General features: G+C 45.0%; 1 protein-coding gene across 12 annotated transcripts in view; it reads left to right on the plus strand.

Moving 5' to 3' along the window:
* cadps2 (Ca++-dependent secretion activator 2) overlaps positions 1–26645 on the plus strand; it is a 983842-nt gene that overhangs the window by 902933 nt on the left and 54264 nt on the right. The gene's annotated exons all lie outside the window — the stretch shown is intronic.

The following is a 26645-nucleotide window of genomic DNA, read 5'->3' on the forward strand; positions in this document are numbered from 1 at the left end:
AGAAGAGTTGTATTCTCATAGAGGAGACATTCATCAAAGTGCCTGAGCTGTTCATTTAACTAACATTAGCATATGTGCCTAATACAGTGGCCTAAAGCACTATTTTCTTTTATTCGTTTATGGGATGCGAGCGTTTATTGCCCATCCCTAATTGCCCTTAAGAAGGTGGTGGTGAGCCACCTTCTTGAACCGCTGCAGTCCGTGTGGTGAAGGTGCTCCCACGATGCTGTTAGGGAGGGAGTTCCAGGATTTTGACCCTGCGATGATGAAGGATCGGTGATATACTTCTAAGTTAGGATGGTGTGTGACTTGGAGGGGAACTTGGAGGTGGTGGTGTTCCCATGCTTCTGCTGCCCTTGTCCTTCTAGGTGGTAGAGGTCGCGGGTTTGGGAGATGCTGCTGAAGAAGTCTTGGCAAGTTGCTGCAGTGCATCTTGTAGATGGTACACACTGCAGCCACGGTGCGCTGGTGGTGGAGGGAGTGAATGTTTAAGGTGGTGGATGGGGTTCCAATCAAGCGGGCTGCTTTGCTCTGGATGGTGTCGAGCTTCTTGAGTGTTGATGGAGCTATCACTAACATTGTCCTCTGAACTACCTCTACCAGCTATGCCCATCCTTTGATCTGCTGCTACCTTATTCTTCACCATGAGGAGGAAGCTGAGGGAGGGAGAAGGCACTGCTTCCTGGTGAAACAAATTTTCCCTATTCGTAATTTGTGTCAATGCATTTTGTGTTCTTTCTCTTGGTGACCGTATATGATGTGTGCCTTCTAGAGGCTGTTCTAATGCTTCCCCATTGGCAAGAGTAATTACAGTGGCCTTCTGCTCAGTGAGATTTAGGGGGCCCTGTACTTCCTTTGCTGGATCATGAAATGGCCCAGTAATAGATTACACCATGTCCACTGTTGCGATGGCTAGCTGGTTCTGCCTGCTTTCTGATACATCTACAGTCTTCAAATGGGCGGGGGTCGGGGGGCTGCTGGTGAAGGTATGGATGAGGCAGTGCGTGGAAGCTGATGAAAGAATCAGGACATTCAAAGTGCTTCACAAATAATGAATTGCTTTGAAGTTTAATCACTGTTGTTGTGGGCCCAAATGTGGTCGCAATTTTCTGTCAGCGAGGTCCCATAAACAACATAGAGATGAACGTCCAGTTCATCTGTTTTTAGTATTGGTGATTGAAGAAGCAGTGTTGGCCTGGACATCTAGATAATTCTCTGCACTTGGAATCATGGCATGAATTTCTTTGTGGGAGGCCATTGGATTGCAGAGGGCAGCAGTGGAGACAGTGAAACCACATCTCATGGCTCTTTCTGTCTGATGCCCCAGCCTGGTGATGCTAGATAAAAGAGCTCCTTGGATATGGAGCCAAAGACATTCACAAGTGTTGCTCCCACTATGTTCACGATATCTGACACCCGCATCTCTGCTAAAGATGTCATAGAGATGCCACATACTGCATGGTGGACTGCAATGCTGAGAATCCTCTCTAAATGACTGCATAGATACAGCTAATGAACTTCTCCACAATAGTACCCACACCTTGGCGATTCATTCGATAGTCTTAAACGAATGCATAAGGTGGGGAAATGGTGTTAGGAAAATTGATGGGACTGAAGGCCGATAAATCCCCAGGGCCTGATAATCTACATCCCAGGGTACTTAAGGAAGTGGCCCTAGAAATAGTAGATGCATTGCTGGTCATCTTCCAGAACTCGATAGACTCTGGAACAGTACCCATAGATTGGAGGGTAGCTAATGTTACCCCACTATTCAAAAAAGGTGGTAGATAAAAAGTGGCGAATTATAGACCAGTAAGCCTGACATCGATAGTGGGGAAAATGCTAGAGTCCATTATAAAAGATGTAATAGCAGAGCACTTGGAAAGCAGTGACAGGATCGGACAAAGTCAACATGGATTTACAAAAGGTAAATCATGCTTGACTAATCTACTGGAATTTTTTGAGGATGTAACTGGTAAAATAGATAAGGGAGAACCGGTGGATGTGGTGTATTTGGACTTTCAGAAGGCTTTCGATAAGGTCCCACATAAGAGATTAGCGTGCAAAATTAAGGCACATGGGATTGGGGGCAAGGTATTGACTTGGCTAGCGAACTGGTTGGCGGACAGAAAGCAAAGAGTTGGAATAAACGGGTCGTTTTTCGAGTGGCAGGCCGTGACTAGTGGGGTACCGCAAGGATCGGTCCTAGGACCTCAGCTGTTCACAATATATATTAATGATCTGGACAAGAGAATTGGATGTAATATCTCCAAATTTGCAGATGACACAAAGCTAGGTGGGAAGGTATGCTGTGAGGAGGATGTCGTGAAACTCCAGTACGATTTGGACAGATTGGGTGATCGGGCAGAAACATGGCAAATGCACTATAATGTGGATAAATGTGAGGTTATCCACTTTGGTGGCAAAAACAGGAAGGCAGATTATTATTTGAATGGCAATAGATTGGGAGAAGGGGAAGTACAAAGAGACCTGGGTGTTCTTGTGCACCAGTCGCTGAAGGTAAGCATGCAGGTGCAGCAGGTGGTTAAGAAGGCAAATGGTATGTTGGCCTTCGTAGCAAGAGGGTTCGAGTACAGGAACAAGGATGTCTTGCTACAGCTGTACAGGGCCTTGGTGAGACTGCACCTTGAGTATTGTGTGCAGTTTTGGTCGCCTTACCTGAGGAAGGACGTTCTTGCCATGGAAGGAGTGCAGCGAAGATTCACCAGGCTGATACCTGGGATGGCAAGAATGACATATGAGGAGAGATTGTGTCGATTGGGCTTGTACTCACTGGAGTTTAGAAGATTGAGAGGGGATCTCATCAAAACCTATAAAATTCTGTCAGGCCTGGACAGACTAGATGCAGGAAGGATGTTTCTGATGGCCGGGGAGTCCAGAACCAGGGGTCATAGTCTAAGGATAAGGGGTAAGCCATTTAGGACAGAGATGAGGAGGAATTTCTTCACCCAGAGAGTGGTGAACCTGTGGAATTCTCTGCCACAGAGGGCGGTGGAGGCCAGTTCATTAAATATATTCAAGAAAGAGTTGGATATATTTCTTAAGGCTAAAGGGATCAAGGGATCAAGGGATATGGGGAGAAGGCAGGGACAGGGTACTGAATTTGGATGATCAGCCATGATCTCATTGAATGGCGGAGCAGGCTCGAGGGGCCGAATGGCCTACTCCTGCTCCTATCTTCTATGTTTCTATGTCATTCAGAGATGGAAGTTTTTTTTTACAAGCAGGTCCCATGATGTTTGAACCCCTGGGTTGTGCAAATGAGGACCAATGCAAATTGGCCTTCTTGGCAGCAGGTTCCTGCTCCTTGTCTGCCCTCGCCACTTGCTCCTCCTCAGTCATGCTTCTCAATTTACACAGTGCTCATTACCTAAATTCCACGGGGTTAGTACCTGTGCTTCTGCTTGAAACACATGGTGCAGGATTTTGCCAATGGGGAGCTTTTGGAGGCGGGACTCCCACTTGTCGGGTTTTATTCCCGCCTCCACCAACTTCTGGCCAACCCACGCTATTTTCCCTTGATTGACCTTGTTAAGCCCTCTTAGCAGGCCAATTAAGGGAAAGACGGTTACAGAGAACGTCAACGTATGATGTTTCATCTGTCCAAAAATGTTGACAGATGAATTGTTTTCGTTTGACAGCTCTGTGAAGCTGTCAAACACTGACATTCTCTGTAGTTTAATGAGTTCTTGAATTCAGGACCTCATCAAACCTCTTTCTTTTGTAGAGATTAGATGGTTACTGCATTGGAGAATTAACAGCCATCTGTCACCTCTACCGCAGAGGTGCGAGACTCTCATATATTCTACCAGTGCTGGGACTGAAGATTAGCCCATTTAAAAAAAATAATAATAATAATAATCTGGTGATGAATTAGATGTGATCTTTGTGCTCTGTATGGCTCGGTAAATAAATCAGTAACAAGTGTAGCACTGAGCCACGTACTTCAGGCAAGTGCCAGGATCAGTCCTTGGTCTGTGCTGAGTAAGCTGATTTTGGCTGGGATGGCATTTGGCATCGGTGCCCCCTAGGCTAAGGAATGAAAGAATCCTGCTCCTGATCACAATTCAATGAGCCCTGCTGGAAAGCGTGTGGACATCTGGTAAGGACAGGATTGGGCTTGGCTGTAAAGTCTCTCTCCGTTAACTAGCCTGCTGAAATTCGCTGTCCAGACTCGCACCTGAATATGGCCACTTGCGTGAGACACTGGAGAGCCATCAGCACTTGTAAAACTTTACCCAACCGTGTGTTAGACAAAACTGGGGGAACAAAGAATGTTAATGCTTTGCACATTCATGTCAACTCTATATTCAAAAAGAAAATATTTCCAGTAATTAGAATGAGTTGTAATATAATGAACATGAAATGTAAAAACAAAACAACTTGCATTTATATAGCACCTTTAAAATAGTAAAACGTCCCAAGGCGTTTCACATGAGCGTTATCAGCTGCCTAAGTTTAGGACAGGTGACCTATCATGGAAATGGCGCTGTATGTGTGGTGTAAGCATTCCGTATAAATAATATTACACAAGTCGTTTAAAGCAGGTAGATTGTGGATTTCTGAAGAACAGGATGCTAGAACTTGCAGTTATTTTGAATTTGCAAAATTAGAAACCAAACAGTTGGTCCAATCTGTGGTATTTTCTCCTGGATGCTTGTCAGCTAAGCAGCTCATGTTCCAGCATCTGATGAGTGCTCTCATTAACTGCCTTTGCTTTAACCTAGCCATCTGACTCCCAACTATTGCTGTTTAAGATCAGTGATTGATAGGACAACGTCAAAGACCGTCAATTGAGATTGGCTGCAGAGCCACTGTTATATATGTAGTACAATGAATCTAAATGACACTTTCATACAAATCAGCCAATATCTTGACAGTAAATCTTTGCCATGAACATTTCCGTTGCCATTCTTCAGAACCTTAAGCTTCCTTTGTTTGTTTGTGTGTGAGCTACATGCATGAACAAGTATTTGGAGCATAATAATTAACTGTGAGTCATTTCCCTAGCAGTTTGTTCAAAAAAGAAACTTGGATTCCATTGCTCGATCAGCTCAGTTTCTTTTGGTTGTGGTTGTCTTTATCTTTCTTTTTGGTATTGGACACAGTTAAACAGAAGGGCTAAAGACAATTCTTTTTTTTAAACTTCCAGTCGTTCCTTTGGTGCATTTATGCTCATCAAAATGATGGTGGAACATCTTAACACCTTGTCAGCTTCAAGCACTCCTGGGTCAGGTACAGCAGTGGCCAGATGCAAACTAAAGCTTTCTAATTGCATGAACAATGTGCACAATTTCCAAACTCAGCATGAATTTTTCCACTTCCCGCACTCACCCCTTTTATGAGATTACTAATTTAATGCCAATTTGTGTCAGATTATAGGAATTTTGTACTGAAACTTCACACCTTAGAATGAGATAGGCAGTTACTAAAGGCTATTTCATTCTCAGCTCCTGAAGCCAGCAGATAGATAGGAAACCTTCATCACATCAGTTGGGCAAGATTCAAATACAAGTCATATAATTATAGAATCACTGAAATTAAGTACTGGAGGCCATTCAGACAATCACGCCTCTACTAGTGCAAGCTTTTCAACTGGAGCTACCTACTTTATGCCATTTCCCTGCCTTTTCCCTGTGTTCGTTTCTATCCTTTATTTTTAAAATCGATCCAGTTCCATTTTAAATGGCATTATAATATCTGCCTCAAGTAGCCACTTGTGGAGTATTCCACGTTCTAATAATCTGCTGTGTAAATAAATATCTTCTAACTTTCACCTTTATTCTACTTGTGATAATTCTGAGTCTGAGCCTTGGCTCAGTGGTAACACTCTCGCCTCTGAATCAGGTCATGGATTGAAGTCCCACGCCAGAGACTTAAGCACATAATCCAGACTGACACTTCAGTGCAGTACTGAGGGAATGCTGCACTGTTAGAGGTGCCATCCTTCAGATGAGACATTAAACTGAGGCCTCTCCTGCCCACTCAGATGGATGTAAAAGATCCCACGGCACTAATTCAAAGAACAGCAGGGTAGTGTGCTAGCCAATATTTGTTCCTCGACCAACATCACTAAAACAGATTATCTGGTCATTTATCTCATTGCTTTTGGTGAGACTTTTCTGTGTACCAATTGGCTGCTGTTTTTCCCTACATTAAATAATGACCACATTTCAGAAGTACTTCATTAACTGTGAACTACTTTGGGATGTCCTGATGCAGCGAAAAGCATTTTATAACTGCAAGTTCTTTCTTTTCTTTCTGTGCCTCCTTGTTACTGATTCACCAACCAGTGAAAATATTTTGACTCTTTACTTTTGCAAAGCCTTTTATAATTTGGATCTTACATTCTGTGTTAACCTTCTGTGTTCCAGTGAAAAATCTTTCAAGGCTTTCTTCATAACTTTAACCTTCATTCCTTGTATCATTCGCACAAATGTTTCCTGTAGCTTTTCCATGGCTATAATAGCCTTCTTTACATGCTTTGCTCAGAAATGCATGCAATACCCAACAGTAGTCTGCCAATATCCTTTAGAAGTTCAGTATCACTTCCTTGCTTTTATATTCTGTACTCCTATGAATCCAATTTCTATGGCCTTTTTTACCTCCCACCTTTTAAGGATCTTGTACATAGATCATTCCGTTCCTCCGCTCTGTTAAAAATCTTGACTTTCAGTTTTACTTCCTTTCACTTATTTTTCCCAAAATGTACTACTTCACATTTCTTTACTTTACACTGCATCTGCCACCTATCTGCCCACTATGCTAATCTTCACTCTACCCCACAGTTTGCCATGATGCCTAATTTGGCATTATTAACAGACTTTAATATAATTCTTTTGTACCTCTGTTCAAATCATTTATATAAATTGACAACTTTAGAGGTGCCCGCAGAGACCCGTGAGGCATACCACTACCCATCTCCTACCAATCAAGAAATATCTATTTATCCTAACTCTTCACTTTCAATCGCTTAGCTACAGGAAACTTTCTGGTATCCGGCACTGACGGGACCGAGCTGGTGCCGTTAGATCAAAACTGCCGTATAAACCAGCGGCAATGTTAAAACATACAGAGCTTTTCAGCTCCGTGTGAATCAACAAACTCTGTTGCTTAGCAACAGCTTCAAAACAGTCAGCTGCAGCTGCAAGCATCTCTAGCTGAAGCTGTTGCTTAGCTACAGACCTTGCAGAGCCTGACTGGGGAAAAAAAAAGCAACGAGAAGTAAAAAAACTTATAGAAAACGGCTCCTGAATTTTGCCGGTAGATAGAGCTTTCCGGACTTTTAACCTCCGGTTAAACGAAAATTTCCTGTATCTCTCTATCCATGCAGATATATTTTATTTAATACCATGTGTCCTAATTTTTGTAACAAGCTTCTTATATAGCACCTTATCAAACACCTTTTTGGCAAATTGGTTGTCATGTTTGTCTACATTACAACAGTGACTACACTTCAAAAGTATTTCATTGAATGTGCTCTTTGAGATGCCCTGAAGCCATGAAAGCTGCTGCTATATAAATGCAAGTTTGTTTCTTTTTCTTACTTTGTCAGCTGTCCGTGTCTGAATTTCTCTATGTGCTACTGGCGAGCAAGGGTCGCTGTCCCATGCAGGCAGGCCCATAAAAGCTTGCAATCCAAACTACTTGAACTAATTGCACACCACAATCACATTTTATAAACAATGTCTGTAATATTATTGCAATAATCTGTTTACCATTTCACACTGTATCTGAATCAATTTTAAGTAGGCACAAATTGCTCAATAATTGGAATCCATAGAATAGCAAGTTAAGAACAGAGTGTTGTCCAAATATGAGTTTCTGTCAGAGGAAATGGACACACCAAACTCATCTGTTTGAGCTGTACCTGGAACTGTTTTCTTAATGAACTCTTTCAAAACCAAATGGTCTTTTCATTCTTCACGTGTGAGACTGGGCAGTGCTATTCAATTGTGGGAGCTATCATACTAAGCCTGTCCCAAGGGCCGGCCTTAGGGAAAATGGCACCCTGGGCGAACTTGTATTTTGGCACCCTTTCTTGGAGTTTAAGTATGTAGTAGTATTAGCAAAAGTTTCAGAAATAAAGCTGTAATCTCAAAAGTTTTTTTTATAATTTAAATAATAAACGAGTCATAAACAATAAAATTATAGATAAGTGATAAATAAAATAAACATTAAATTAAATACTAAACTAATAAATAATAACAAATAAATAAACTTTGTTCACCAAGATATTTTGAGCCACGTCATTCTCGATAGACAGGATGGTCAACAAAGATAGCCTGTCATCTCCCAAGATCGATCGTAAATATGTTTTTATGAGCTTCAAATTCGAGGAGCTCCATTCGCTGCTCGCCACCGATCCGGACATGGTTAACAGGATCCTGAGTGCTGTTCATGTGTTTGGGAACTTGCTCTTGAAACTTGAAGGTTGCTCTTCTTGAGAAGCACTACAGGCCGTTGGAAGCAGACTTTGGAGATAACCAAGTTCTTCACAGAGGTCGACGCCATTAATATCTGACTCTTGACCACGACGCCCAGGGCATTCATCCACATCGCCTACCTGTAAGGCTGTACCTGCCTGTCCCTGTCTACCCCCACCCCCACCCCCACCTTTACATATACATAACTAGCAGCAGTCACTTGGGGACAGCAATTGAGAACCCAACTTATTTTCTCTTCTTAGCCCAGGGATGCTGAAGCAAAATGTAGTAGTCTCATTGACACGCAGCTAAGATCAGATAAATCAATACAGGTCAGGACTCAAATGTGGGCCTTTCTTGGTGTCTGTTTGACTCAGTCCCACATGATGCATCTGTCCAGTGAACCCAATCAATGCACTTTTCATATAGAAATTTTCCCAAATTTTGATAGTTATGGAAATCTCAAGTATTAGTATTTGTCATTACTGTACTTTAAATACTGCAATCGCATAGCAATAGGGATGACTATGTTAGAATGAGTCGTTGAATATAAGAACATAAGAATTAGGAGCCAGAGTAGGCCATACGGCCCCTCTAGCCTGCTCCACCGTTCAATAAGATCATGGCTGATTTTCAACATCAACTCCACTTTCCTACCCAATCCCCATATCCCTTTATTCCCCTAAAGTCCAAAAATCTATCTATCTCAGCCTTGAATATACAGAGCAGGGAATTCCAAATATTCACAACCCTCTGATTGAAGAAAGTCCTCCTTATCTCTGTCTTAAAAGGCTGACCCCTTATCCTGAAACTATGACCCTAGTTCTAAACTCTCCAGCCAGGGGAAACAATCTCTCAGCATCTATCCTGTCAATCCCCCTCAGAATCTTATATGTTTCAATGAGATCACCTCTCTCCAGAGAGTATAGGTCCATTCTACTCACTCTCTCCTCATAGGTCAACCCTCTCATCCCAGGAATCAATCTAGTGAACCTTCATTGCACCGCCTCTAAGGCACGTATGTCCTTTGTTAGATAAGGAGACTAAAACTGTGCACAGTAGATAAGGAGACCAAAATTGTGCACAATTAGTAATTCAAAATATACCAGCTATCCTAGAAGGTACATCAAGCTCAAACTTCAGCTTATGTAAAATTGCTATTGTACTTTCAATTGAAAAGATGCACACGTGCCAACCATTTGTGTTCTACATGAGAAGTCAGTGTGTGGGTAGGCTGTTCGCTGTGTCCAGGTTAGCTCCATCTCCTGCTGCAGCTTTGTCTTTCTTGTGTGTGGGAGCACCACATGTAATTGTATGTCTGTCAAAGCCTATCATTGTATTATGTACATGTACGAACAATCATTTGAAGGAGAATATGAGGTGAGCCCTCAATACAACATTTTGGCCGTTATAGAGCAGCGGGACCCGAGCTCTTTCCTTGAATCCTCATATGATGAGTTGGTCCTCTGGGGAGGCAGCAAATGGCAATAGGATAGTGATATAGAAGGAATAGGGGAAATTTGAAGTAGTGAGAGTCTTCTCTGCTCAAGTTCACAGTTCAAAAGTGACATTGTCAGAAGCCTGCATGCATGCCAACCATCCGCATTTCAAACAGACAGTCAATTTTTGGCCATCTGCTTTGTCCACGTTCAGATGTCAAAATGGACATGGAGCTAGGTTCCTGAACCAGCTCGTAAGTCACCATGGCTTACTTTTAAATGTACATCTGTACACACTAATAGATCACATAGTTCCTGCACTGGATGAACAGGTGGAGTTTTGGCTTGTGGTGGAGAGCGAGAAAAGTCACCTAACTCCAGCCAAGAAGTCCCTGATCTATTTCAAAATGAGATGAGATATAGCTGCCAGTTTGAACTGTAAGAAAGCATAATGATAAGTAAATGAATCAAGAAATCATGTTTGCTCATGTGTTAATGAAAAAACAGCACACAACAGTTGGTAGCCATTTGAAGACCAGAAAAACTATTGCAGTTTTAAGAAGCTTGTCTTTCATCAGCAGTTAAATCTTAAATAAAGTCCACGTACAAATGATATTTAGTTGCTATCTGGAGGCAGTGGAAGGTAAGTAATATGTTGTGAAGAAATTGAGTTGCTTGAAGTAACTAAATATAATTATATGGCACAATCCTTAATGTGTTATCACCTACAGTATGCTTTGCCTTGTGTTTATTGCACATATTCTGCAATAAACATTTTTCAAAATTATGCTCGAATTCTTTTGATTTCTTGCGTTAGAATCTACGTGTGGAATGTGTTAACCCTATTGGGATTTACACAGTGTGAGCTGTTCCTAAAGCTGCAGTTACCATGGGAATTTATTTTATCTAATTTTTTTAAATATTAAAATTGGTCTGCCCAGTATGCAGTGAGCAACAAAAACAATCTCCTGTGAAATACATGTTTTACTCAAATAATCTTAATTGTTTGGATTTGTAAATGTGTGCTTCTAAATTGTCATCAGTGCCTGAGGGCAGGAATTGTCATGGTTAGACAGCATTGGACTGGTAGCAACTGGAATTTCACAACTATTTTAATTATCATTTAACACTCATTCAGATAAATACAAGAGAGAAAGAAGCGATCATGTGCGCTTCACTCATCCTATTGTTTAATTCTAATCTCCTCTGGTGCCTGGCCTCAGTAATGTTTTGCCTTTAACTCGTTGCTGCATCTAAAATGACCATAACCTCTGTTTCATTCTGTCAGTAAAATGCACTGGTCAATATACCATTCCAACATGCTGAATAGACTCCTGGAAAATGCACCAAGCAAATAAATATCACACGTTCAGCTTTCACAGTACTCCTTTTAGAAATTTCTGCATCCACCACTACAAAAAGCATGTTTTTTCTATATTTTCACTTTTGTTCCTGCAATTTGCAATGATACAATGGGTAAGTTATGGCAAAGTCCATGTCCCACCTCACTTTCAGTGGAGCTACTCATTTTCACATGTTATAGGCATATATTCAGGGGTCTTTCAGCTATCAGCTTTTCTGGGCATGTGCCAGCTTTTTTGAAGGTGTTGGTCAGCTTTATCTCATGATCTAGGTTGGCATGTGCAAAGATGAATATTCCAAATCTCTGTCCAGCATATTGACAGCTAAAGTTAAGGAGAAAATGAGTGACAGGCCTGCAGAGCTATCAATAAACCAGGAGCTGTCAGTAAACAATCACCCATTCTTCATTATAATCATCGAATTATGATGTGGAGGGGTGCAGCTCAGAGCATAATAATCAAATGGGAATGTATGTTTTATATTCCATTCCACTTCTTAGAAAATAACACCATGACAATGTTTAATCTCACAATCAGTGTACTTTGACCTTCAGTGAAAGGTTAATCAGTTAGTTCTCAAGCTAAATCTGTTGCTGTGAAAAGGCTGCAGAGTCCAGCCCACCTAACAGTAAACAGCCTGAGATACAGAAGCTGCACCTGTGGGATTAGGTTTAACAGCAGGAAGTGAGAGGCTTTGCAGCATATAATTAAGTGGGGAATTTTTTGTTCTTTTGGACCATGTGTTCATCTGGTCAGGTTAACTAGTGATTAACCTTCACCAAAGCTACTGAAGTCTACACCCCGAATTAGACTCATACAAGCCTTTCTACCTGTGTAAAGCTATTCTTTTAGATAACAAGGCTGCTTAAGAAAAATAAGACAAAACAAAACAACTTTTTCCTTCTGACTAACAAAAGTTCATTCATGCTGGCAGCACATCTACCTTGTTATGCAGACCCGTTTCCTAGTGACTGCGTATGTGAATGAGTTCATTACTAATTAATACCCAAGGCTTACAGGTGTAGCTTAAAAGGGCTGGAACAATATATTATACAAAAAGCCTGTGCACTTGGTCCAGTTAAAGTGTGTGATGCATAGCTTCCATCTAAAACTGGATATGTACCACTGCCGGGACGCCTCTCTTCAAGGCCCATGCAGCAAATAACCTTTCACAAATCCCACCATACACCCTTCTCAAAAGTGAAGGATCCCACAACACACAACTCCTCAGGGAAGGATGGGTTGATGCCAATGACACCCCACAAATATTGGTTGCCAGTAATGCAGGAAGCATAACCCAATTAAAAGAAAGCCCTAGAAAAGATAAGATAGCCTATGTAAACCCATATCCGGCTCTGGCCACGTCCACCCCATTCTGAAGCATGTTAAACTACTGTGCAAACATGCGCAATAACCCATCAATGTGCTTCCTTATAAATCCTGCATTGAGAATGAGAGCATAGCAACGCAGGAGTGTACAGCACCATTGCGGTCCATCTGGCCGGTCCCAGTGAGAATTTACCCCACTCCTAAATCATTGTGAAAGGTTCCTCATATTCCTTCTGGTTCTTTTGCCAATTATCTTAAATCTATGTCCTCCAGTGGAAACAGTTTCTCCTTACTTACTCTATCAAAACTGATCATAATTTTGAACACCTCTATTACCTGTCCCCTTAACCTTCTCTACTCTAAGGAGAACAATGCCAGCTTCTTTAGTCTCGCCACATAACTGAAGTCCCACATTCCTGGTGTCATAATAAGTTCAACATGTTCATATTTCCATTACTCCCAATAGAAGAATAAGGTACCAGCGCATTTCTTCCTCCCCCTGCCACACCAACTAATACAGCAGGGCTGTCGAGCTGGCCAATCTGGCCCCTGAAGCCCAGACAGTTCAGTTGTATTTGTGTTTATATTTCATGTTTGCTGGTTTGTCCTGTTTGAAGTTTGCGAGCCTGGATATTTGGAAAGTGCTGTTATTGTATGGGTGGATAAATTGTAAATCAGAACACCAAGATTTGTTACATCTGTAAATTAATGGGAAGAGAAGTTTAAACTTTGTCAGGCCCCTAGGTACACACCTGCACAGACCACATAAACAAAACATTGAACATCTCTGACCTAATGGACACAATGGGGGAAATTGGTCTTGGGCAGTAGGGCAAAACGAGCGATAGCGCACGGGCAGTCCAGTTTGCACTCCACCTGAATTTCTTTCCCATTGACTTCAATGGAGAAGAGAATCAGACGGAGTGTAAAATGGACAAACCGTGATCTACTGCTCATTTTTCCGCTACCAATCTCACCTCACATTGGTTCTGTTGTTTCATGAAGTATATTAAGTTCATACAAAAACTGTTGTATCTCAGTATTTTTTAAATTGCCAATAACAAGATTACTGCATTTTATTTTTTATTTCATTTTGTGGTTTTCTTGAGAACTCATGACCACTCAAAAACCAGCTCAGACTGTCCAATGTGCTACATCAGCAATTTGTGCTATATGGTGCAAACCATTATCTTGGGTCAAAATCACAATGATTTAGTTTAAAGCTCCCTCAAACGTGTTCCTCCAGCACCTTCGCATGGCTCTGTTTTTGGCACTGTCTTTTAATGCAGTTCTAATTACAAGAGTAACTGTGTGATTTAAGTGAAGCATTGTATCCAGAAGTCCTGTGGATGGGATGGGGGAAGGGAAGTAATAATTTACAGTTTTAATATTTCCAGGGTTTCATAATGGTTAGGATGCTTCTACTAGCTTATAGCTCTTCACTGTTTATCATTCTTGTAGCAGTTAAAAAGTCAACAAGTTTTGACTTGCGTCATAATGTTTACAGCTTACACTCATTATGCCACTTTTTCCACCACGTAGATCCTGGATAACTCCGAGCACTGCTAATTCATTAGTTATTTTCAAACACCATGTTTAAAATACGCAAGTGTTTCAATTTCTGTATCGTAATAGATGGCTAAGAGTGTGTTGAGGTTTCAATAAGTTTGTGGTCATGGTTTATCAGTGTTGTATGATCCATACCTTGCAGCACGCTCCTATATCTGTTGTTGTTTATAAATAGTGGGGGCTAGATCTAGTTCCTACAATGCTTGAGCATCGACTGCACACAGTGGGCTTTGCATCTGCATTAGCCGATCACAGCTGAAGTCTGCTGGATCTTCCCAGGCTTGGACACAGATTGGGCCTCCCAAGGAGGCATGATTATCAGTGTGTCAGCAGCTCTTAAAGGGCTGTGTCCAAAATTGAAAGTGATGCTGCCACTCATAGATAAGTGGCCACATAGGGAAAGCAAAAGAAAATTCATTGTTGGGAGTAAAATTGTTTCTCGCTGTCCGAAGGCTCTGGCTGGGGAAATAGAAAATAGCTGATGGCAAAGCCAATGTGGAGACAAGGAACAAAGTCTGTGGGCAAGTGTTGGAGTGGAGCAGCACCAGAACTCACTGTTTGATGGATGCCGAAGTAGAAGTGCTTCTGCATGGAAAGGGTTTAAAAAGGATTGTCATTTTTGCACTCCAGGGCACCCTTCCCAGTGGAGAGCAATACAACATTTCCTGCAGGACCTAGGAACAGATACACAAGGGGCATGCAGGTTTTAAAGAAAGCTGCTTGGTATGGCTATACAACAGTAGCATATGCAAGTGTGAGAACACTTTAGGTTGACCTAAAAGGAACCACGATCCCCACCTAATTTCCTGGCCTTGCATGTAATCTCTTGTTTTGCTGGGAATGGTCCATTCTGATTAATAGATGGGCAAATCTGTTCAGTTACTGTATTCCTAGTGCTTGTACTGTTTTAATTTTCTGTTTTAAATGACATTCTGCTGATAACAGACACACAGATCAGAAATAATATATGATCTGTATTTGATCAGTTAAAGCAAGTTTTGAGCATTCAGCTGAAAAGTGCTTGAAGCTGTAGGAAGCGTCAAAGGGCTGTGACAGGAAAAAGATTGCAGACTGGGTCTCTGCCTCCTTCATGTTATACTGAGATTTCCTGGGCTTCCCCAGAGTGGAGCACCTGGGCTTGTGCCTGTAATAGTTACAGGCCAGTTGCTCCCTTGGGAATGAGGTGGGAGAAGATATTCCCAGCCCCTACTTCATTTCTCTGTAGCTTCACCAGTGAGACGCCCCTATGGAGAGACGCCCAGAAGAAACCGGTCATAACGTGTTGTCCCCAACCCCCCTCTCACCAGGCAGCAGGTCTGTAGGTAGCTCCCTTCTTTTGTTTTTAGGGATGTTGGGCCAGGACACAGCTGGTTTCTTTCTAGCAGCTGCATTTGGAGGGCAGCCAGCAGTCCCTGACTACTGCAGCCATTGTCGCCTCTGCAGGCCTCTGGGCCACCTCCTCGCCACCGCCACCTCTGGGCCCCCTCCTCATCACCGCCACCTCCTCACCACCATCACCTCTGGGCCCCCTTCTCATCATCGCCACCTCTGGGCCCCCTCCTCACCACCATCACCTCTGGGCCCCCTCCTCACCACCATCACCTCTGGGCCCCCTCCTCACCACCATCACCTCTGGGCCCCCTCCTCATCACCGCCACCTCTGGGCCCCCTCCTCATCACCGCCACCTCTGGGCCCCCTCCTCACCACCATCACCTCTGGGCCCCCTCCTCACCACCATCACCTCTGGGCCCCCTCCTCACCACCATCACCTCTGGGCCCCCTCCTCATCACCGCCACCTCTGGGCCCCCTCCTCACCACCATCACCTCTGGGCCCCCTCCTCATCACCGCCACCTCTGGGCCCCCTCCTCATCACCGCCACCTCTGGGCCCCCTCCTCACCACCATCACCTCTGGGCCCCCTTCTCATCACCGCCACCTCTGGGCCCCCTCCTCATCACCGCCACCTCTGGGCCCCCTCCTCACCACCATCACCTCTGGGCCCCCTTCTCATCATCGCCACCTCTGGGCCCCCTTCTCATCATCGCCACCTCTGGGCCCCCTCCTCACCACCATCACCTCTGGGCCCCCTTCTCATCATCGCCACCTCTGGGCCCCCTTCTCATCACCGCCACCTCTGGGCCCCCTCCTCACCACCATCACCTCTGGGCCCCCTTCTCATCACCGCCACCTCTGGGCCCCCTCCTCACCACCATCACCTCTGGGCCCCCTCCTCATCACCGCCACCTCTGGGCCCCCTCCTCACCACCATCACCTCTGGGCCCCCTCCTCATCACCGCCACCTCTGGGCCCCCTCTTCACCACCACCACCTCTGGGCCCCCTCCTCATCACCGCCACCTCTGGGCCCCCTTCTCATCATCGCCACCTCTGGGCCCCCTCCTCATCACCGCCACCTCTGGGCCCCCTTCTCATCATCGCCACCTCTGGGCCCCCTCCTCACCACCATCACCTCTGGGCCCCCTTCTCATCATCGCCACCTCTGGGCCACCTCCTCACCACCATCACCTCTGGGCCCTCTCCTCATCACCGCCACCTCTGGGCCCCCTTCTCATCATCGCCACCTCTGGGCCCCCTCCTCACCACCATCACCTCTGGGCCACCTTCTCATCATCGCCACCTCTGGGCCCCCTCCTCACCACCATCACCTCTGGGCCCCCTTCTCATCATCGCCACCTCTGGGCCCCCTCCTCACCACCATCACCTCTGGGCCCCCTTCTCATCACCGCCACCTCTGGGCCCCCTCCTCATCACCATCACCTCTGGGCCCCCTCCTCATCACCACCACCTCTGGGCCCCCTCCTCACCACCATCACCTCTGGGCCCCCTTCTCATCATCGCCACCTCTGGGCCCCCTCCTCATCACCGCCACCTCTGGGCCCCCTCCTCACCACCATCACCTCTGGGCCCCTTCCTCATCACCACCACCTCTGGGCCCCCTCCTCACCACCATCACCTCTGGGCCCCCTCCTCACCACCACCACCTCTGGGCCCCCTTCTCATCATCGCCACCTCTGGGCCCCCTCCTCACCACCATCACCTCTGGGCCCCCTTCTCATCACCGCCACCTCTGGGCCCCCTCCTCATCACCGCCACCTCTGGGCCCCCTCCTCACCACCATCACCTCTGGGCCCCCTCCTCACCACCGCCACCTCTGGGCCACCTCCTCACCACCGCCACCTCTGGGCCCCCTCCTCATCACCGCCACCTCTGGGCCCCCTTCTCATCACCGCCACCTCTGGGCCCCCTCCTCACCACCACCACCTCTGGGCCCCCTTCTCATCATCGCCACCTCTGGGCCACCTCCTCACCACCATCACCTCTGGGCCTCCTTCTCATCATCGCCACCTCTGGTCCCCCTCCTCATCACCGCCACCTCTGGGCCCCCTTCTCATCATCGCCACCTCTGGGCCACCTCCTCACCATCGCCACCTCCTCACCACCGCCACCTCTGGGCCCCCTCCTCGCCACCGCCACCTCTGGGCCACCTCCTCACCACCGCCACTTCTGGGCCCCCTCCTCGCCACCACCACCTCTGGGCACCCTCCTCGCCACCACCACCTCTGGGCCACCTCCTCACCACCACCACCTCTGGGCCCCCCTTTTCACCACCACCACCTCTGAGCCCCCTCCTCGCCACCACCACCTCTGGGCCCCCCTTTTCACCACCGCCAGCTCTGAGCCCCCTCCTCGCCACCACCACCTCTGGGCCCCATCCTCACCACCACCACCTCTGGGCCCCCTCCTCACCACCACCACCTCTGGGCTCCCTCCTCACCACCACCACCTCTGGGCCCCCTCCTTGCCACCGCCACCTCTAGGCCCCCTCCTCGCCACCATCTCTGGACTGGCTCCTCACCACCACCACCTCTGAGCCACCTCCTCACCGCCATCTCTGGACTGGCTCCTCACCACCACCACCACTGAGCCCCCTCCTCACCACCGCCACCTCTGAGCCTCCTCCTCACCACCATCTCTGGACTGGCTCCTCACCACCACCACATCTGAGACCCTCCTCACCACCGCCACCTCTGGGACCCTCCTCATCACCGCCATCTCTGGACTGGCTCCTCACCACCACCTCTGGGCCCCCTCCTCACCACCGCCACCTCTGGGACCCTCCTCACCACCACCACCTCGGGACTGGCTCCTCACTACCACCACCTCCTCCTCTAGACCCCCTCCTCACCTCCACCACCTACAGAAGTACTCTGCCTTTTTTGCCCCATCTTTAGGCAATAGATTCTGCCCAGAGCTGGATCTGCATTGGGGATGTGAATGGGCCATGTTGATGATGTGCCCCACCAAATTTTGGCCCTCTGAGACCTGGATGGGCAGAGTGCACTTTGGGAGTGCCCCACCTGTCCCAACACCGGGCAAGGCGAGGCAGGAAAATCAGCCCCTATATTTTTAGTGGGGGTTGGGAATAGTAGTGTCAGTTTTTGAATTCACTTTTACTGTGAAGTATTAACTGTGGAGCGTGTGTTGTGTCTTCCTACCTCTCACTGATGTGAACACTAAAATAGTCAGAAACCACTGGCCCTTGAAACTTTTGGTATGTGGGTCTTGGCAAGTAATGCTAGGTTCAGAAATAATCCACAGCAAAGGAAGCCCTAATATTCAGTTTGTACCCATGATGTAAAAATGCATAGCTGATCTGTGTTTCTATATACAGACTTTTAGGGGTAGAACGTTAACTTGGGTGGTAGTGCAAAACAGGCGACAGCGATTTTCACTTCAATGGAAAAGAAAATGGGCAATGGTGTACAAGAGGCTGATGATTTGCTATCGCCCAAGATGAATTCTACCCCCTAATGTCCCATGCCTATTTATACTAACTTAATGGAAATTCTGTTTGGGATATATCGACCAATTTCAACTTACATGTACTTCAGGGATCTGATACAACAGGGTTTTTTTCAGAAAGCTACATTTTAGGTTATTCATTAAAATATATAATACAGAAAGAGAGATTAGTTGTATTTGCTAAACAGGATAATCCGCTCCCCAGGTGCAGTTCTGCTTAGTATCGATGAGGCACAACACAGAAATTCAGCAGGGGCTCAGGCCTCTGAGTGTTTAAGAGCATGTCCATGGACTTAATTGGTGACGTGTGGAAACAGAATCTGCCCATACGCTGCAGTGAACAGATCACTAGTGTGTGTGAACTGAAAGTCGGAGGTTTCACTTGCACTGCCTGTAAAAAAGAACTCTGCTGGGGTCGGCCCTGCTGTTCAAACTCAAGCACCTGAGCCTTTGATTCCTAATGCTGCCTATCACTCCAACTCAGTTGCCTCATGCTTGATTAGCTTTAACATTGATGGGCCGGGTCACTGGATGGAGCACCACAAGTGAGGTGCATCTCTGTGGGTGGGGCAATCTGCCCTTTTAACCAACCACTGAACACCGTTGAAGGACTTGCACAGTTCAAAGTTCAGGCCCTGAGTGGTAACAAGCAGCTTTCAATGGACAAATGGAAAATTGCCATCAGCAATTAAAAACATGCTGGACTCGCCATTAAAACATACGGCCTAGTTGTCGATCTCCATCTCTACCCACTTTGGATCTGGGCAGCAAGGGGATTCAATAGAAAGGTTAGCAGCACAATATGGAGGTCGTTCCTTATTGTAATTGCGGTTTCCATTGCTGCTTTATCAGTTAGTATGGCAAACAGAGGTCCTGGAGACATACAGGAGACGGCATCCAGATGCCCTTGTTTAACAAAGAAAACAGCTTCTGGAAAGAAAGTTTCCAGCTGGTGAGCTATGTCATGTCAGCACAGAATGTGCATCAAAATGATGGGAAAATGGGCAAGATTTCCCTCCACTCTATCCGATCAGCCTTGAGCTGGCCTGAATTAAATTCTCAAAAAGGAGGTGCTTTCACCTATATATTTTATCATACCATGGTACATTTGAGAGCTTTATTATTTTGATATGCTAATTGCCTCTGGCGCTGTGCATCTGTTCACCCATCTGAAGTGGGTGTAAAACAGGTGTTAGCCATGGCGCAGTGTATATCACTCTCGCCTCGGAGTCAGAAGGTTGTGGGTTCAAGTCTCACTGCAGAGGGGCAGGTACAAAATCTCGGCTGACACTCCAGTGCAGTACTGAGGGAGTGCTGCACTGTCGGAGGTGTCATCTTTCAGATGAGATGCTAAACTGAGGCCTTTAAGGGGCAGAAGTGCTTTTCATTTGATTTTTTGATTTTGATTTTTTCAGGTGCTTTTTAATGCTAGTTTTGGGTTTTGTTGGTACCAGAACAGGTAGAAACCAAAAAACAGTCCAGTATTGATTGCAGAATCACCAGAAAGCTAACTGCAATTGAGGCATTTACAAGAGTTCAGCAGAACAGGAAGAGCATAAAGGCAGAGTGGGTATGAAAAAGGGCTCTGACAGGGCAAACTTACACTGCAGTTTGGGGAACAACAAGGCATCTAAAAACAAGCCACAGAATCCCATGCCAGTTCTCAAGTCAACTTATAAATAATGACAATGGGTTGGTTGCTTTTAAAGTGCCCTAAGTACATGGTTGAAGTAGTGCAAAATGAAAGAAGACACATGCCAGGGGATCAGCAGACACCAAAGCCAGTCTGCTCGCACTCAGCATTATGCCACCGATCACCCACCTGGAAATGACTGAAAACATCTGGAAGCATTGTGCCAGCATAGAGACGATCATAGTGCTGTACCTTTTGCTGCAAGGCTATCTGCAGTGAACCTGCAACATAAAGAGGGCACTGCTAGTGGCAGCGAAGATCAACTCTGTCCTCAACTTTGTCTCTGCCTCCTTCCAGGCTGGCGTATGAATTAACCGCAATATCAGCCAATGACCAGCCCACATCTGTATCAAACAGGTAACTAATGCCTTGGACAGCATCTGCTTTCCTAGTGAATCGCAACAGTTGCCCAATGCTACTGCACTACAATATTTCCCACAGTGCAAGGTCATTCATGGCATTTGGTCCTCCTCACCCATATACTGTATGTAGCTTTATTGGTCCTTGCAAACGTGGTAAGAGAGAAACAGAGTGCTGAGGCGATGTCTTCTGATCACTGGTAGTGGTTGCAGGCTGATCTGCCAGACTACAATGACCAAAAAGGAACAAGTGTTAGAATGCTAGCTCCAAGACATGCCTTCAAACAGAGCTTGGATTACCAGATACTGTGTGTGATTGTATGTATGCCTGTACGTGAGTGAGAAGGAGACAAGACCTGTGCTCTGTTGTGTTACACTTAAGTGTATGGCTGGCTATGCAACAGTGGAAAAAGAAATAACAGGGAAGGGTGGTAGCAGCCCTAAGTGTGGCTGAAACCTCAAGCTTCACTTTCCAATACTCCCTTGATGCTCTTACAGGCAATGGTGCTCAAGGTGGCCTTCTTAAAGGGAGCCAAGGGCTTATAATTTCCAAGCCCGCCTCCTGTTCAGATCTGTTCACTTGTATTAGGTGCCAGTTTGTCGTGCAACCAGAGTAGCAGTCTTGAGATGTTGTAATTGAAGGAGCACATACCGTGACCGGCATCTGCCCAATCTCCAGCCCATCCTGTGTGACACTCTTACAAGATTTGCTGTGTGACACTCTTACAAGATGTCAGTGTGCCAAGGGTTTCCATTGTAATGCTACAATATGGGCAAGCCTGATCAGCAATGAAAGAGCTGTAAGGTTGACCAAGGGCTTTGTGTTGATAAACAGTTAAACAGTTAAACAGTTGCAGGTTGATAGCCAGCACTTTGCAGCATGCATACTTGAGCCATCTACTTGGTATATGGTATGTGTGTAGCTGTAACTTGGCATCTTTTCTTAAGGTCTGCCATCTTCTTCTGCATCTGTTCCCAGGTCTTAGTATATGGGTAATCTGCAATACTTGCTGCCAAACATGCTTCACTGCTGTCCTCTGAGGCAGGTGCTCTGGAGTGTTAAATAGAACGCTCCCCCTCCCACCCATTTTATGCAGCAGAACTTCCACTTCACCATGCATGGGAGGGGGTGAAGGGGAGGGTTCTGCGCCAGTCCATAACTTACCCATTCCCGACTTGTTTTTCCATCACAGCATTTGGACAGACAGCTGAAAATCTTGGCCCCACTTATAGCTACCTACCTTTAAGTGGGCATTCCTTTAAATGCAAGCTGCAGTCCTTCAACAGCTGGGGCTGCCTGAGGGAGGTCCAAACTAGGCCTGGAACTCACTCTGCATATCTCATTGGCCCCAAACCAAAGCTTTGATGGAGGTGGACAATCCTATTTCAGGTAAACACAAAGCTCGTAGTAACCAACCCGCAGTCCATATATTGGGATCAGAAAATATATCGCACAATGTAATTACACTGTTTCTGGACAGTGACATAATGTAACAATCTGGGGTTGTTTGGACCTTCAGTGTGACTCCAGTTCACTTTTCTAACACTGGTGTGGATATGGTTAGACCGTTTATGTTTTAATAACCCACCCCATTCCTCTCTGTTTTCTTTCACTAGGTTCTAGCATTGCTAGTACAGCATCTCAGTTCTTTGAGTGGATTTATTGGTTTGGACAAAATTACTTTGTAAAAGGAAAAAGGTCAAAGAAATAGAAGCAGATAGTGGGGTAAAAGCAGAAGATCTAGAATACTAGAATTAAAGTCTTTCAAAAAAGCAACCAGCAATGTGTGTCACAGAGCTCTTTGAGACGTTGATGCTTTGCAGAGAAATCATAGCTGACATAAACCCTCCCTTCACCTCTTCTCATGCCTTGTTACACTTAAGATTCTGTACATCATGTTGATTCCATTTGGTAAAAACATTTGTACTGATTATTCCGGTGGACATTCACACATTAACTCTTCAAAATAAGATGATAGATTCGAGATCAAAGTTCAAGTTGTTTGTGGTATTTTTTTCAATAAGCGCTAACTCAGTGTGAGAAAGCAATTTGTTTCCTCTTCATTTTAATTTAATATAAAAGATGACTTGTGTAGTCTGATGAGCTGAGCTATGAAGTTTAATGGTGCTAATAATGAAAAAATTGTTTGCTTCCTTTCCTAGTACCTCAGCACCTTCTGACAAACCAGAGAACATGACAGTTGTTCAAGATGAGCACTAATAAGAACTATATCTCTTAGCCATTCATTATAAATAATTACCCTTTGCAAGTTGCAATATAGAAGAAATTGTTTTAAAGAACTGCAATTCTAATTGGTGAATGTCACCAGCTGCTGCAGTGAATCCATCCAAGTTGTGTATAATAATTAGTTACTGTCTCAAGACTGCAGACTGTATGAGAAAATCTATTCTCAAGGTGTGAAACTCCCATATGTCTCCTTACTGCGACAGGTAGATGAGCAGTGAAGAGAAGAAAATAGATTCTGTCGGCATTTATTTAAAAAAAACACAGAAAATCTGTCGATCGATTTGGGATGAGATTTGGCAAATGAAGTTCAAAGTGCCTAACTTCAGCCCACTTTAAAAATGGCCTAGTTTTGGGTGACTGGGATTAATGTGGCCGATAAAACAGTTGCTATTTGGGCTGTAATTTCCTCAAAAGAAGTCTAAGTCAGGCAGATTCTTCACCTTCTGAATCCATATTTATTGCTGTTAATTAAGTTATTATTACATCTTCAAATTTCCACCTGATAATCAATTCAGTTATTTTACCCAGGATTTATGTAAGCTGTAATGGAGCTGTAGTTGGCAGAGTCTGATTTGTCATTCTTTTTGAATATAGATACCATGTTGTCCTATATCTAATACTCATAATGACTATTCATGCCTCACAATTCTCCTCCTTAGTCTCTCTCAGAAGTCTGGGTGCAATGCCTTCAATCCCTAAATTACTTATTGGTTTTGACCTCTTTTAGCTGCCCAGGAGTTCCATCTCATATATATCAAAATCATGACTTTGCTTAGGTTATCTCTGTTTGGGGAGGGCATGTTGCTCTGAATACTTGGAGATAATACCTGAAGTAATCATTCAGCATGTTTACTATCCTGTGGTCCTCTATTTTGAGTCCATTTGGATCTTTTATGCTTCTCACCTCTTCTCTGACTGGTTTCTTGCAGTTATAGTGTTGCAAGAATTTCTTAGTGTCTTGTGTTTTTTCTAGGTCTCCCTTTGACTATCTGTTCACCCTTTTAACACATTTCTGCATGTTCTTATATTCATCTCAGTGAACCCTTTCTCCCCACTGGATTTTGAAGAAGTCATTTTAAGTGTAACACCTAATTAGTCTGAGCCTGCTGGTTGTGGGAATGCACTTCTCCTGCATGCTCAACATTATGGTCCTAAAAACCATCAGAGTGTGATCCCAGCGTAACCACCTTGATCGAGCCCACTGGCACCCTTCAGTGTTGAGTCCGTCAGAGTTTTCAGGGGCCGTGGGATTTGTTTGGGCAGGCAGGCACAAGTGCCACTGTGGGTGTATCTCCATCACCCACCTGCCTCACGCAGCTCAATGGCCCGTAATTTCCGATCCCTAAGGGTGTGTACGAGCTGTGTACACACCCGCAGGGACCTCGCAAGTGCCGGTTTCAGGCATGCGCTGAAAACCGGCATTTCCGACCTGTCAAGAATGCCTGTCAGATCGGACGCCTGCCCTAGAGAAGGGCCTCTGCGGGCGGAAATTTCCGCTTTCTGCAGAACCTCCGCCCGCTGAAATCCCTTAAAAATCTTACGCCTGGTAAAAACAGGCCTGCTTTTACCAGCATAAGAGTTTAAAAAAGTTAAAAAAAAGTTTCACTCATTTATAATTTAAAAATACTTTTTAAAAATAGGTAAATTTATTTTTAGCCCCGTAAAAAACTTTAATTTTTTTTTCAAAAAATTTAATTTTTGTTTAAAATATTTAATTTAATGTAATTTTAACTCATTTTAAAAACGTATTTAATGTTTTGATGTCTTTTTTCTGTGATCCCCATTCATACTTTTGACAGGTCTATCTGTCAAAAGTATGAAGAGGGATTCCCTTCTCCCATTGGCTCGCCTGGCCCACGTGATCCCAGGGACGTTTGCGAACCGCCTGCTCCCCTGGGATACCTGGGCCTCTGCGGCGCGCACAGGAAAGGCCCAGGATCGGAAATGGCCCGACCTCGGGAGCCCTCAGGTAAGGGCGTAGATTTTTTCCCGACAGGAGGCATCCGCACGCAGGAAGCCTCCTATCGGAAATTACAAGCCAATAAATCTGGTAGCTGCTCACCATTAGGTGGGAAAAGGATGTTCAATCTACCCCCCAACCCCAGCCATGTAACCTTCAGTGACATTCTTTGTAATGTCCATCACAAACTGTTGGATATCACTCAAGAATCCACAGACTACCACTGTATGCACTAGACTGTCCTACAAATTTACTATATAAATTGTGGTGATTCCGTAATCCCGCACTTCTGGCCGAGAGCAGTACTTGCGTGGAGTGCAGCTCGGGAAATTGTTTTTAAACTACATTTAAAAAGTACCTCATTGGCTTTGAAGTGCTTTGGGACATCCTGAGGATGGGATAAAGCACTACATATAAATGCAAGTTCTTTCTTTCTTTTCCAACCATCTCCTAGGTAGCCAGTCAGTTGCCATTCATGTTCCAAGAATTAGAAGTTTTTCATTCCCTTCAGTGTCAATAGTTTTGTTCTGGTAATTTCAACATTTCATGAGGCATACAAGAACTCCTGAAGACGTCGATGGAAGAAAACTACTCATATTGAAGTGGTTCTTCCATTTTCACTCAAAGGGAGACCTTTCCCTCCAGTTGCTAACATGAGTGATAAAGTTGCTGCAAGTATCGTGTTTTACACTCACACTGACGTTTTTGCTCACATTAACCGCAGCAATGTGTATCAAAGTAGTTAAGGCATAGATATTAATAGGAAGGTGGGGAACTTATTTTAATAATGACTTGAGCAGTGAAGTGGAGTAATCCTGCGTAGGAAATTCTAACAATTTTCCTATGTTTACCTCCATTCTCCATTGGCCGTATGAGGGCAATTATCGGGAAATCGGGTGTCCGCTGCCTCTGATTTTCTATCCATTCATTTGAACAGATGGAAAATCGAGGACGGCAGGCCCAGGAGTTCCAAACTAGAATTTCCTGCAAACAGCACACCTCGCTGGCCACACCCAATTGGAGAGTCAGCCCTACAATCTTGTGATTACAACTTCCTGTCATAGATTCTGCCCAGCATTACTGTGGTGAAGAGCATTACTGCCATCTGCATCGGCACAGGGTGGATTCTTGGGGTCACCACTCCAGCACATTCCCTTGCCACAGTTCACCGTTCTTCAGTTTTCAACAAGGGCATCGGGTGAAGCACCTTGAAACAGTAGAGCATACATTGCCAGGAGCAAGAAAATTATGCTGTTGGCATCTCAATGTTATGTCTGCTTTTTGCCTGTTATGAAGGTGGTGATTGTGGAGAAATCCATGGCCTGGACCTTCTCACATGGATGATGGAAACTGAAGTGAGTTGAGTTTTCCCCATCCAGAGAAAAAGTAGGAAAATGAGGAATGCAAAAAGAGATC

This window comes from Somniosus microcephalus, chromosome 16, assembly GCF_052327205.1.
Source record: "Somniosus microcephalus isolate GS21.2 chromosome 16, FLI_Smic_1.0, whole genome shotgun sequence".
NCBI classification, from domain to species: Eukaryota; Metazoa; Chordata; class Chondrichthyes; order Squaliformes; family Somniosidae; genus Somniosus; species Somniosus microcephalus.